Source organism: Callorhinus ursinus, unplaced genomic scaffold, assembly GCF_003265705.2.
Source record: "Callorhinus ursinus isolate GAN/ISIS: 27379988/994484 unplaced genomic scaffold, GSC_fseal_2.0 scaffold8, whole genome shotgun sequence".
Lineage (NCBI taxonomy): Eukaryota > Metazoa > Chordata > Mammalia > Carnivora > Otariidae > Callorhinus > Callorhinus ursinus.
The window spans coordinates 59,438,642-59,452,540 of record NW_027397070.1 but is presented as its reverse complement, the minus strand read 5'-3'; the positions used below and the strand labels follow the sequence as shown (position 1 = coordinate 59,452,540).

Here is a 13,899-nt window from a genome sequence, read left to right as displayed (position 1 = left end):
TTTTCACAATCGTCGGGCTTAACGGTTCAGAGAGGAGCACGGTGCGGGTGTACAACCATTGCCCTGGGTCTTTTGGTCTTTTGCAAATATGCTTGTCCCGTCTGTGAATGGTGTCCACGTTCTCTATGAGCCTCAGGAGCTGCGCCTTTGCGGGGAGAAGGCGTGTCATGGTTAGTGGCCCGTAATGCAAAATGCTATGCAAAAACCAGATCAAACAATCCCCAAAAACCTCTGACAGAGAAGCCCAGGAGGTAGATTGCAAGCAGCAAGGTACATCTCTGTGATCTTGGAAATCAGGTATGGAGAGGATGAAGAAGTTAGAGAACGCAGCGGTGCAGGGTGTGGGCTCTGTGGTCCCCAACCACGTGGGCTCTTGCCTTTCCAGCTCACCTCGACAAGCGCCACTGGCAAATGCCTTAATTTCTTTAAGCTCAGTATCCTCATCTGTAAGAGGATGACCGCGCCTCCCTCATAAAGGTAAGTGGAAGGAAGGAATAAATAATACAGGCAAAGCTCCAAGCGAGTAGGAAGCACGGGAGAGCTTTTGGCATTATGTATGTTTTAGAATTCTTTGGATTGCAAGAATTGGGTACTCGGGGTTCAGTGTTTGGGCTGTTGCTGTGCAGGTGCCTTGAACATCCCCGGGCAGAATTAATATTACCTTTGGTCCCCCCTCAGGGAAAATAGAGAGTAGGGTGGTGTGCGAGTGGCTGCAGACCAGCCAAGTTTCCCACCCATGAAGGGAGAGGCAAACTCTGTCCGGCAGACACGTTACCAATGTGTGCCTAGATTTCAAAGCAATATTTCCACAGAGAGCGGATAGGCATTGAGTTCGTGGAGGGCTGTAGGGCAGCCGAGTCTCCAACGGGATGCCATTTTAGGCTTTTCCATTTCTTTGGTTGGAATTGGTTTTTTTTTTAAAGATTGTTTTTTATTTATTTATTCATGAGAGACAGAGAGAGAGAGAGAAGCAGAGGGAGAAGCAGGCTCCCAAGGAGCAGGGAGCCCGATACGGGGCTCGATCCCAGGACCCTGGGATCATGACCTGAGCCGAAGGCAGACGCTTAACCATCTGAGCCACCCAGGCGCCCGGAATTGGGTTTTTACACATTGTTTGATTCAAAAAAAAAAAGAAAGAAAAGAAACCAAACAACAACAGCAACACTGCAAGAGCTCTAGAATGGCTTCTGAGTAGATACAGAAACCTGGATAAAAAAACATGCCAAACACGTGAAGACCAACCAGATCGCATCGGTAGGTGGCAAAGTACTTTGCTATAAATGTTGCAGGACTCCTCTTTCTCTACTTAAAAGAAAAATTGCTTTGCATTTCAGATGACAGAAATGGCTGGACAAGTCTTTAGTTCATGTGCAAGAAACTGTGAAAACAATATGAAAGATTTTCTAAAATGGAGACAGACCTTGGTCTAGTCCAGGGTTGAAGTTAAAGCCCCGTCTTGATGTGCCTTCCATGCATTATTTTTCATACGTTATGCAAGATTCCCCAGGCCCCAAACCATTCATTTTTTTCCTGTAATCTCGAGGTGTGCGCAGGGTACAACTCAGCTTCAGACCTTTCTGCTTTCACTTTTGGTTAGTCAGAACCTCCATCTGGCGGGATTTGAATATGAGTGTTTTCTGTGGCTTTTCTGTGGCTCCTTTTCAAAGTATTCAAAGCAGTTTAAAAATACAGAATATTCAGCGATCTGACCAAGAGCTAATGTAAGTACTTATTTGGGGACTATTTTTATAAGATCTATTAGGGCAGGTCAGAAACTCTTAACTCTGCCTCTGTCTTGCAAATAGCCACTAAGATTAAAAAAAGGTTTGAAAAACAGGAGACTCCTTCTCCACAGTCATAATGCTTTCCGGAGTGACAGGAGTAGCAAAGAGCACTGTCTAGAAAAACAGAAGAGCTGCAATTCTTTAATATTAAACAGGAAACTGAGCTGGGGAGTCTGCAGCAACATGGTGGGTTTTTGGCAAACCTGTCACCGGGTTTGTCCGTAATGAAAAGGCTCCATGAGAACTTCGATTTCTTGATTCTTTTTTAAAATTTTTTTATTTTTAAAATTTTTATTATATTTATTTATTTATTTATTTATTTATTTATTTTTTGAGGACTTTGATTCTGTTAAGATGGTGAGTGTTCATGAAAATCTTCACCCAAATGTGACCCCTGGAAGCAGGTTTCTGTATTGTAGGGTTTTGAAGCAACCAATCCGTTCCACCAGAGCCAAAGGAAATTTGGAAGCAAATTGAAAAACCTCTCAAAGAGTGGAAAATGCTCTGCACTTGTGTTTCGCCTTTGTGCAGGGCTGTCACTCACCCAACATGTGCATATGAATATTCTTTCTGAAGACCTGGGCTTCATTTTAAGGTCAGCCTTCAATTTCCAGAGAATATAATTTGCTGCTATTTTTAGAGCATCATGATTGCTCATAATAACTAATGGAAAAAAACTCAACAGAGAAATAAATGTGTAACAGCTGTGTCTGCTTAAACTTGATTAAAGGCAGTAAAAAAAGTAAACAGAAGAATGAATGTGACAATAGACAAGGGAGAGAGGAGTAGCTCTCTCATTGGGAAAAGTTTCACAGACATAACTCGTTCGACTTCGGAGGCTGGCGATGTCTGTGTTTAAAGTTTACTTTACTGTTTGTCTTGAGTGGGATCAGTGTTGTAGTGAATAATTTATAGCCAGCATGAATGAGCTCATTAGTCACCTTTTCAGACTTTAAATGAGTTTTGTGGTTGTCATTACTCGAGCCTTCTGTTCAGCCGCCGAACAAAATGACAGTTTGGCAGTTGGCTGCCTTGTTGTCGGGCAGCCTGCTCCCCTTCAGGTCTGCGTTGCTTTTGTATTTCATTGAAACCTTTCCTTTCTATCCCAGGGCTGGTCCGGGGACTCTCACATTTCAGATGCCTTTTGCACCCCCAGCTTAAATGAGAAGTTTTTCATGGATTAAAAAAAAAAAAAATCTTTCAGTCGCGTCTGCCACAGAGAATGAAATGGATGGAGTGAGCTTTTTCTAGCAACTGCTGTATATTATTCTCTTTGTGCTTGGTTTGATATTCAAGTTATTCAGGAGCAGCAAGCTGGGGAGTCGTTGTGCAGCGCCTGAGCCAGACACTCACATGGTGGCAGGCATTTCGGGCCAGGGGAAGTCACTGGAGTGTAGAGGGTGAAGGATATTGCAGAGCGGGTTTGCATTTTGACAGTTCTGAACGTCAATATGATGTGGGTGCGTGTGGATGAAGAAACTTACGCCAGAAAATCTGCCAGGCCAGATTTCCAGGGCCAAAGAAAACCATGTTTTTCCTGCAAAGGGGCGGACAAAATGACCTTTCAGTATCCCAGCCAATGGGGGGGGGGTCCGGATCATGGGGATTGGCCACGACTTCTTCCTCAACTCCACGTCTTTCCCAGTCCAAAGCATTGAGGGAAAGCAAACTGTTGCAGCTGCCTGCCCACCGTGCCTTTGGAGACTTGCCTGGGAGGCTGGTATGTGAGGAAGATGAGCCTGGGCATGCCAGTAGCAGGTGGGATTTCTTTGGAACGGATGTCATGAAGTTCATCCCTCCCTTTGAACCTGGCCTGGGCAGCCTCCGGAGAGCTCTGATGTCCACTCTCTGGGACTGGACTCCTTCCGGAAGTCCAGGACAGTGTGGCATGCCCACCTGGGTCCTCGGGTAGCCTCTGCTGGCACTCAAGGGGCATGGAAGCTTGCCCGGGCTGTCTCAGCCAATGGCCTGGACCTCTGTTCGGCGGGATCTTTGACGTTGGCTATGCGCAACAGGCACTAAAGGCTGCCATCACCAACATGGGCAGCACCCCCTTCCAGGATCCATATTGTTAGACAGTTGGCCTAGCACGGTGTGAGGCATGTAGGAAAGATGCTCACTATTCCTCTCTGGAAGAAATGCCAACTTAAAAAGGATGCCTGGTTGTTTGGGGGCCAAATCTTTGAAGCCAGTGATAGTCATGTGTCTTCGGGCTTGGGGGAATTAGGTGCTATTGGTGCACCCCCAGAAAGACAGCAGTCCATTTGGCCACTTCCTTCCCAGCCCCACCCCTTGTGAGACTGAGCCCTCAACATGCACTCGTGCCTCACAATTTATGGCCACGTTTTGCTTGCACCTGAATCAAAAATATTAAAGGCACATGAGAGGCTATTTTGGGAAGGAGTGGGGGTTTCAAAGCAGAAAGTGTTGGTGAACTTCGCTGTCTGATAGAGAATAACAGACTTCAGGTTTGGCAGTCATAATAAGTTGAAAAGTTGCTAATCCGCCACAAGGAATTTTGTACAGCAGGGAAATATATTGGTGATACCTTAATCTATGCAATGGTTCCCAGAGATGTTGTTGAATTTGAAGTTTTTACTTTTGTTTCAAAAAGACAATCTTCAAGAGAAGAATTGATTGTCTTCTTTCACATCCTTCTGAAAAAGTAAAATGAGAGAAGTTAGTTCTTGGCATGGTAAAGACTTTGGCAGACTTAGCAACTGAAACCCATGAGACCGTGGTACTTGGTGTACTCAGTGAACAGAGGAAAACAATAAGAGCTCTTCAGAACTTTGGAGGAGGAAAAGGTTGATGATGCTACTTTTCTTTGACTAATCTGTGTAGTTATTAGATACCAGCTTGAGAGAGCAATAAAAAGAAGCATTTTTTTTTTCTGTTAAGCGATCGATATTTTTGATTACCACTGTGCCACATGCTGTGAGCAGAAGAGAAGTATAAGGCAGGGTCCTTGCCTCTCTCAAGGCACTTACAATTTGTTTGATGCTCAGTATCTCGTTGATTTATTTTTTATTACAAAGGTACACCATGCCATATTGATTATGACATAGAAGCTGAACTTTGGCTTTTTGCAAGTGGTACCTTTTCATTCAGTTTAAAAATTCCTTTTTCCTTCCTTCTTCTTTATTTGCTGCTCACAGTTTTTCCTCTCTTGAACCCCACCACCGCTGTCCTTCGTGTCCTTGACCCCCAGGGGTTCTCCAAGAAGAATTCAGATGCTCTGGACTGATCTGAAGCTTCACTTGGTTCCCACCTGGAACACGGCTCCAACTCTGGAGCTAGACCGCGTGGGTTCAAATCCCAGCCCCATCACTTACCAGCTTTGTGACCTGGGGCAGGTGGTTAAACCTCTATGTGCCTCAGGTTCCTCATTTATAATATGGGCATAATAATAGTACTCTCCTCCCATGGTTAATGTGAGGCTGAAATGAGTATTTGCCAAGCCTTAGAATACGGTCTGGCACTGAATAAGTGATATGTAAGTGTTTGTTAAATACAGTTGGCCATTATTCATGTATGCCGTATTTGCAAATTCATGTACTTGCTACAAATTATTTGTAACCCCCCAATGAATAAATACTCGTGGTGCTTTTATGGTCATTTGTTGACAGGTGCAGAGTGGCCAAAAATTTGAATTGCCTAATGCACACATTCCCAGCTTACATTTAACAAAGCAACACTCTGGCGTAAATAAGTTTCAGTTCTCATACCGTAAACAAGTGTCCGTCCTGTGGTCTATTTTGTACGCTAGCTTTTTGTGCATTTTTGTTGGTGATTTTCCTGTTTAAAATGGCACCCAATCGTAGTGCTGTGAAGTGTTTAGCATTCCTGAGCACATGAAGGCTGATTGCCTTGTGGAGAAGATACAGAAGACTTGTTAGAGAATCTTCGTTCAGACATGAGTTGTAGAGCTGTTGGCCGCGAGTTCAGTGTTAAGGAATCAAGAATATATATTAAATAAGGCGCCTTTAGATGGAAACCCAGTAAAACGTGGTTATATATTCATCAGTTAACGAAAATGCTCTCACCAGCAGCTCGCAGGAACCTGACTGTGTGTTTCCCCTAGGAGCAACAGTTCAATGTTTGCTGATTCCTTCTTTGTGGAGACTTTATAGAACATAACTTCCACAAATAATGACAATCGACTGTAGATAAATGGAGTCCAGGAGCTCAGAGTGGCCGTCTTTTCTAGGGCAAGCTCCTGACTGCCCAGAGTATCCCTCGGAAGCCAGGAGAAGCAGAAGTAATTCTGGCCACGTGGAGTGCCTCAGCTGGGCACAGATTTTTCTATCAGATTTGGGAAAAAAAAAAAAAAGATGTAACCATATCTGGTCTTTTATAAGCACAAATTGTTATAGAAGATCAATCTGAAAAGAGAGAGTAAATCTCCCCCCCCCCCAAATTCTTAATTCAAGAGTATTTTCCCTTGTCTTTGGACCCGTGTATGAATTTATAGAGAAAGTCTGATACTCAAAACCTATCAATTGAAAGTGACCCAGTCAATAGACACCATAACACAGGTACAATGTGTGTTAAACTTAGCAATTCTCCTGTTGGCTCAGAGCACCGGGCTTTTCAGAAAAGAATCATTTTGTTCCTTCTGACTGAAAAGATCACAAAATACTTTAACTTGCTTCTCCAGTGTGTTTATTTTCCCCCCACACTCTTACTTTATGAAATGTTTGCAAATTGGTTCACACATCTAGTAGAGGAGAACGTGAAAATGATTCTGAATAAGGAAGGCTTCACCGAAAATGACCAGAAAATCCAAATGGCAGGGAACGAAGGGAGCAGGGGGCCAGGGTGGGCCACAGAATGTAATAATATGCCTGCGGCCCCTTATTGCAGCAATTTCCGGGTTTTGGTGATTTTAAACAATGTCCCAGCACACCCTCCTAAATACAATATTGCGTATTCTAGTGCATGTTTCCAATAAGTACTGAATGAGGTCTTCTGTGTGTGTCAGGCACTAGGATAACTGCGGGGAGCTTAGCAGGTCACTGGATCACGGGGGTACGCAGTCTGGGGGGCATGTTAACGGTCTTGTGAGACTACCTCCCTAGGATAAATTCCTAGAAGTTGGAAATTTAAGGTCCATAACTGGGTTCACTGAAGTTGTCCTTGAAGAGTTGTACCGAGTCACCTTCTTCCTGACACACCCACCAACAGTGGTACGGTTATTCCTTTTCAGCCTGTGCCGATCTGGTGGATGAAATGAGATATCACAATTGCTTGAATTTGCATTTCTTTGTTTTTTACTGAGGTGGAGCCTCTCTTCATGGGTATATTCATCATTTTTCTTTCTCTTTTGGTGAATTTGCCCCTTTTCTCATTAGAGCGATCTTTTTTTTTTTTCCTCATTGAGTTGTAAGGGTTCTAAATTTAAAATATTAACCCCTTTTCCTCTGTATGGCAAATATTTCCTCATTTTTGAATCTATCTTTTCACTTGATTTATAGGACCCGGGCCCTACACGCAAATTTTAAATTGCTATGCGGTCAACTATGTCAATATTTTCCTTCTGCTTTATTTACTTAACAAAAACGGTGCTAAGTGCCAGGGCACCATTATATGTGTTTTGCAAATACTAATTCATTTGCTCTTCATCAGAACCCTGTGGAGTGGGCCTTGCTATCATTCTCCCTCCCTACCCACTTTTTCTTAAGATGAGGAAACTAGGTGAAGAAAAAGAAGTTAAGCACCTTGACTAAGTTTACCCAGCTAGTAAGTGGTGAAGTGAGACCATGAACCTGGTCCCAGGTGTTAGGCTAGCCATCAGGCTACACCACCTCCGGCCACAGTATTTTGCTTTGTGTTTATCTGTAGTCGCTTCATAAATGCTCCCCGAGTCTCCCGGATCCTTGAGGGCGAGTGCCACCCCTTTTATTTCTCCAGGTTCCTTTCCGGTCCCCTCCACGAAGTCCTGGGCATATTGTAGCTAGAGGCTTCATAAATACTTGTTGACTGAAGGCATTGACTAAATCTGGATTCTGGATGATTCGCTCACACTTGTGTTTATGCTCAAAGAGGAGCTGACAGGTTCTGTTTCCATGTTGCCTCCAGCAGGAGACTTGAGAAGCTGGGGTTTGGCGAGGGCACCTGAGCTAATGAGCTTCACTCCACCGGTTTGGCTGTCCTTTCCCTTACAACACATCCCCTCCTTCCCTCCTCAAAGAAGCCTCCTGGCTCTGTTCCCTACTGGAGAAATTTGAAGAAGCCTTTTCCCAGGCTACACCCTCCAGAACCTGTCATGTAAACATCAAGAATGTGCAAGAGGAAAATGCAAGAGAGGAGGGCAGGCCAGGGCCAGGATGCTGGGGCAAACCTTGAAACTCTCCAAGAGTGGAGGGCCTTCCAGCCCTGATGCTGGGTCTTTCTTACGTCTGTGCCCAAGGGAAGGAAGGGAGCAGCTTTTCTGCCTTTACCAACAGCATTCTCATATATTATCTCAAAGAGACTTAGTCAACCCACGATTCAGGGGTTTTCTTTGATCATAATCTTCCCTTCTTTTCTCATATTTGACAATCCCTCTTGGTTTTTCCTTCGAAGGCTTTCAGACATTCATTTTTTTCCAGTCTCACTGACTATTCTGTGAATTCAGTGGGTCTCAAAGTGTGGTCCCTCAACCACTGGCAGCAGCATCCCTGGGAGCTTGTTAGAGATGTGAATTCTCAGCCACAGCCCCAACCTATTGAATCGCAGACTCTGGGCATGGGGGGCCAGCAGTTTCAATAAGCCTACAGGTCATTTTGGTGCACAGTCAAGGCTGAGAACCTCTGCTCTAAGGGGATCCTCCCCCCCTTATCATTAGAATATTGTAATGTAATATAATGGGTGCTCATGGTAGAAAATTTGGAATATAATAGACACGTATGAAAGAGAGGCAGGCCAAAATAATCACCCCATAACTCTGCCACTCAGAGCGAATCACTATTTTAATATTTTAGCATATTTTGTAATTTTTGAAAACACATTTAAAAAAACAATCTTTATTCCCTTTTATATGGATCATGGCCTTGCTTTCTCAGCAGTTCTGCCTCCTTTGGGTTTTTCATATATTTTCCTTTCCTCTCCCAAAACTCATCTTAAATCAACAATTCCGTTTATTTTTTAAATTTTTAAGATTTTAATTATTTCTTTTTTTAGAGGGAGAGACAGCATGAGTGGGGACGGTGGGGGGGGGGCGAAGGAAGGAATCTGAAGCAGACTCCGTGCTCAGCGCAGAGCCCCATGTGGGGCTCGATCTCACCACCCTGAGATCATGACCTGAGCCGAAACCGAGAGTCAGATGCTTCACCGACTGAGCCACCCAGGCGCCTCCACAATCCTTCTTCTTTTTTAAAAAAACTGAGATATATTTGACATATAATGTGTGTAAGTTTAAGGTATGCAACATATATATTTGATATTATAATATGATTGCCACTGTCACATTAGCTAACACCTCTATGGTGTCACATTATTATCATTTCTTCTAGTGTTGAGAACAATTAAAATCTAGTCACTTCGTTTAAATGTTTATAATACAGTTTTCTTGTTGATAATCACTGTACTGTGTATTAGGTCTCCGGGACTTACTTATCTACTAGTTCCAAGCCATTCTTTTAAAGTGTATTTTTGATAGTATAACTTCCGCACTCAAAAATATTCAATGAGTTCCTCTTGCCCTTTGAATTAGTGCATATAAACTGCTCACCTTAGCATTTAAAGAGTTTGGTCATATTATGTTTCCCCTCTTATCCACTAACACGCATGCTCAATAAGGAACAAAACCCTTTTATCTCGGGCACCTAACACAATACGGTGTACCTGGTAGGTACTCAGTAAATACTTGTTCAAGGAACGAATGCATCTTCTAATATGATCAAGTCATATCTGATAAATCCGCAGGTGCCATTCATTTCTCCTACCTGGAACAGTAACTCCTGCTCTTGCGCCTTCTCAAAATGTACATGCCTGGGACCCATCCTAGAAGATTCTGATCCATTAGGTTTGGCTTCCTGGGTATCCCTAGTAGAAAAGCTCAGGTCTGTAACACGCCTTCCCCATTTCCACAGGTCAGACACCAGCCCATCTTTATTAGATATCCTCCTTCTAAAGGCATTCCCAGTCCTGGTGTGCCTGATGGTTGTACCATGCCCCTAGCCTCAGCTGACTGGAGGGGGTGGGCAGAAAGGAAAAGTCACCTAAGTCAGGCTAAGCCAATCAGGTTATTGCCCTGAGAATACAGACCATGGCATGGAAGACAGAGGCAGTCTGAAGGTGGTGGGTGCCGAAAGTCAAAAAGTTTGGCCTTGATGCTGGCAGCCATATGGGGTCTTAAGTGAGGAGAGAGAGCCCGACAGGGAGGAGAGTAGAACAGATATGTAGAGGGAAGTCGGAAAGACAGTGTGGTCTCAGAGGGAAGGGGAGGGAGAAGTGCCTCATGACACCCCAGTTCTTAGAAGCCCACAGTGTGCCTGCCCCCAGCTGACCTGGGTTCCCACTCATGAGTCCTCTTCACTGCAGTCAGCTTGCAGGATCCAGGAGACCATCTTTGCAGGCCTTCCTCGGGTTCCTCCCCATACATGAAGGTCCCCAGGCCTTCCACCTGCAGTGGCATCATCTCACTGCTCATCTCTTTAGGTGTTACTGCATCAGGGGGACTGGGAGGCTCCGCATTGAACTATTCCATAAATAATCCTCTTGGCCAAAGCACCAGGGTTGGGGAGAGAGGCTTCCATGGTGCAGGGCAGCGAAGCATGTTGGAGAAGGAAGACATCATCAAGGGGAGAAGCACTCCTCTGCACACAGAAGGGACCTGAGGTTCCACACTGACGGGGGACCGGCTGGGCGGGGAGTCCAGGTCTTCCCATGGCTGACACGCAGGTGCCTCCGGCCTGGGCCCGGAAGGGGCCAGCAGCTCCCCAGCTGGGAAATAAGTGTTGCCCAAAGTGAGTTCCAGGGCACATGTAGGATTCTGCTGTCGAACATGTTTGTGGAACAATAATTTAAACAGTTCCACTTGTTTTTTGGAGACTTCTCAGGGACAAGGAAACTTTTGAAAGTTCAGGAAGGATATTCAACATGGTGGTGTTCCAAAGACTCTGGCCCCTGCAGCCGTTTGTGAGGGAGCATCTTTCAGAGCTAGGGCTCTATGGGCTTCTAAGGTGGAAAGGGGCCACACCAAGCCTTGCTTTGGCTTTCAACAAATATGTGGACCCCCCTCTCGAGACCGACAGATAGGCAGATGTGTGTCCTCTGCTTTCCGCATCAGGCAGGGCTGGCCCACCACTTCCTCCTCAGACTGACGTCCCTTGCCGCATCGCCCACGACAAGTGGGAGAGAGGAATTAAGGAACGCAGATGGTCCCTGATGCAGGATAGCTTGACATACGATTTTTTGACTTTATGACCGTGTGAAAAGCCGTACACATTAGGTAGACACCAGACTTCAGATTCGGAATTTGGATCTTTTCCTGAGCTAGTGATCTATGTCCGATGCCCGCTGGGGAGGCTGGCTAGGCCTCAGCACCCTGTCAGCCCTGCCATCACAGGGTAAACAACCGATACACCTACAGCCGTTCTGCACCCACACAACCCACAGAACAAAATGTGCTGTTTCTCACTCGCAGGACAGTAGTCAGTAAGTTACACGAGATATTCAACATGTGTGTTCGGTGACTGCCCAGTTGTAGGCTGCGGTAAGTGTTCTGTGCACGGTAGAGGTTAGCTAGGCTGAGCTGGGATGGGCGGTGGGTTGCGTGTATGAAATGCATTTTTGACTCACTGATATTTTCAACTTAGGATGATGGGCTTACTGGGATGTAACCCCGTCGTAAATAGAGGAAGGTCTGTATGTTTGAGAAGGAAAGAAACTGCAAACACGCAGAAGGAAAGAGAGGCAGGCTAATAAAAGACAGCTTACTTACCATACTCCACCCTCTACTTAGGGCTTCTCCTGGCCCAAGGCTTGCCTGTTTTTTAAAGGGGTTGTTCACCTACATGGTTGGTTCGGACACTGGAGGCTGAACAGCTTGCACGGAGAATTTTAAGAATGACATATTCTGTGTGCTTGAACTCTGAGGACTAAGAAAGGACTGAAGCGAAAATTAACATGCCGCTTCTCTTACCGTAAAAAGATTTCTAGCCATGGTGTGAGTATGGTTGGCCATGGGGAGGGTTGGGAGCTGGTGATGGAAAGGGAGGACAGCAGGGGAGTATTTCTTCCTCTCCGTGGACAAAGGGGCTTGGACAGAGGTCTCTGGCCTTGGTTCCTCTGATGGGAGATTCAGCCCCCCTCAACAGATATGCGGAAGGAGGGTGCCACCTACGCTTGACTGATGTCCAAACTCCCCTTTGTCACCATTTCTGATTCTTAGAATCTCTGGCATGAGGCTTCAGAGCTGTCTCAGCTTACACCTTTTGCTTAGTGAGTTTGGGTAGGTCACATCAAGTGCTCATTTTTAAAAGCGGGTGGGGCTGGATGACCTCCACCCGCCCCTGGGCCTCCACCTTGGAGTCATCTTCTGGGTGGGATTTGCCATACCACTGGTAAGTAATAAGGCCTGTGGTGAGTGTTCTTGCTGAAGACTTGCCACCCTCCGCTTTGAAGCTTTGTTAAAAGGAATGACTCCCAGATAGATTGGGGTTTCTTTATTTTTTGGAAAAAAATTTTTTTTTCAGAAGCCCTGTGGGATTTTTCTCCCCTTTTGGCTAGGTTAAAAGGTACTGCAAACTAGAGGGCTTTCTGAGGGAGATCACTCTGGGCCTTCTCACAGGTTTTTGTGCAGTTTTAAGACAACGCAAAATGGCCGGTCCACCGGCTCAGGTGGGTTCAGGTGGGGGTTGATGGGAGTTGTCACCTGGGCTTTTTTTCTGTGGAGGAACCTACTGATTTGGCTACGTGCGAGTGATGTGCAATCATATTTTTATTTGTGTCACCACCAGGGTGTCCTGTTGGACTCTCCTTTCATCCTCTCCAAAGGCAGCTGGTTGGTGTGGCTTTAGCAGTGGGTGGCCCTTCTTTGGAGGAGCCTAAAGACTTGGAGTGGTGGCTACACCGCCGGTCGCTGGGTGGCCCTGCGAATTGTCTGTCGGGTTCTCGAGAACTCAAAATGTGAAGGAGATAAGGCCGGTTTTCGCTCGAGGTTTATAAGTCGGTCGCGGCGCTGAGCCTTCCCCCTGGAGAGGCCCTACCGGCGTGGCCTCTAGGACGGGCCCCTCGCTCGGTTGTCTGTAATGGCCACCCTCCGTCCCTCCGCAGACACGCGCCGGCAGACGACAGGGGGAGCGGCCAGCGGGGCGGGAGGCTGCGGTGCCTTTGTGCCTTTCCTCCCGGGGCTCGGGGTGGGCGCAGGAGGAGGGTTGGGGACTGCCCTGGGAGCCCCGCCAGGACGCCGTAGTTGGGGAGAAGTGGAATCTCTTCTCCCCCTCGCAAGCCTCGCCCGCATCGTAATTCTTTTTATTTTTACTTTCGAGCCTTGTAAGGCATGCGGATGGGGTAAGAGCGTTCTGGCGACACGTTGCCAGCGGCACAGCGCCGGCCCGCCCGCGTGGTCGGAGCCTGGGGAAGGGGCAGGCCGCACGCCGCCCGCCCGCCAGCCGGCCCCGCCGCCCACGGTCGCGGCCGCCCCGGGTCGCGGGGGCCCGCGCGGGTCACCCCCGCCCCGCGGCTAGAGGCGACTCAGCGCGGCCCAGGCCGGCCTGGGCCCCGGCTGCACTCCCCCTCCCCCCGGGGGGCGCCCGGGCACGGCGCGCGGGGTCGATCGCGGCGAGGTGGGGCGCGGGCTGGGGCCGCCCCGGCGGGTCCGCACCCCGGGCCGCCAGCGACCCGGCCCACGTTTTCCCTCTCTCCGGCTCCCTCCGCCCCCTCCGCTCCGTCCCTCCCCTCCGCGCCCCTCCCTCCCCGCGCTTCCCCTCCTCCTGCCTGGTCATGTGTCGCCTTTTTTTGTTTGCAGTGGAAACAATTTCTCGCCGCTCGGCGCGCCCCGGCCCGACGCGCCGCGGCGGAGGCGAGCGGGAGGCGGGACGGGGCGGGGAGAGCGGCGGGGCCGGCGGGAGGACGCGCGGCGCGCCCGGCGGACGCCGCAGGTCCCATGCCGCGCCGCGACCCCCGC

At 47.5% G+C, this 13,899-nt stretch overlaps 1 protein-coding gene across 5 annotated transcripts in view; it reads left to right on the top strand.

Moving 5' to 3' along the window:
* Nucleotides 1-13,899, top strand: part of FOXN3 (forkhead box N3) — a 392,989-nt gene that overhangs the window by 153,647 nt on the left and 225,443 nt on the right. The window contains exon 1 of one of the 5 annotated variants that reach the window (XM_025869487.2): nucleotides 1,533-1,721. The exons of the other annotated variants lie outside the window; for them this stretch is intronic. The gene's annotated coding sequence lies outside the window, so the exon portion shown is untranslated. Of the gene's footprint in view, nucleotides 1-1,532; nucleotides 1,722-13,899 lie in introns of those variants that run through there. 5 annotated transcript variants of the gene reach the window in all.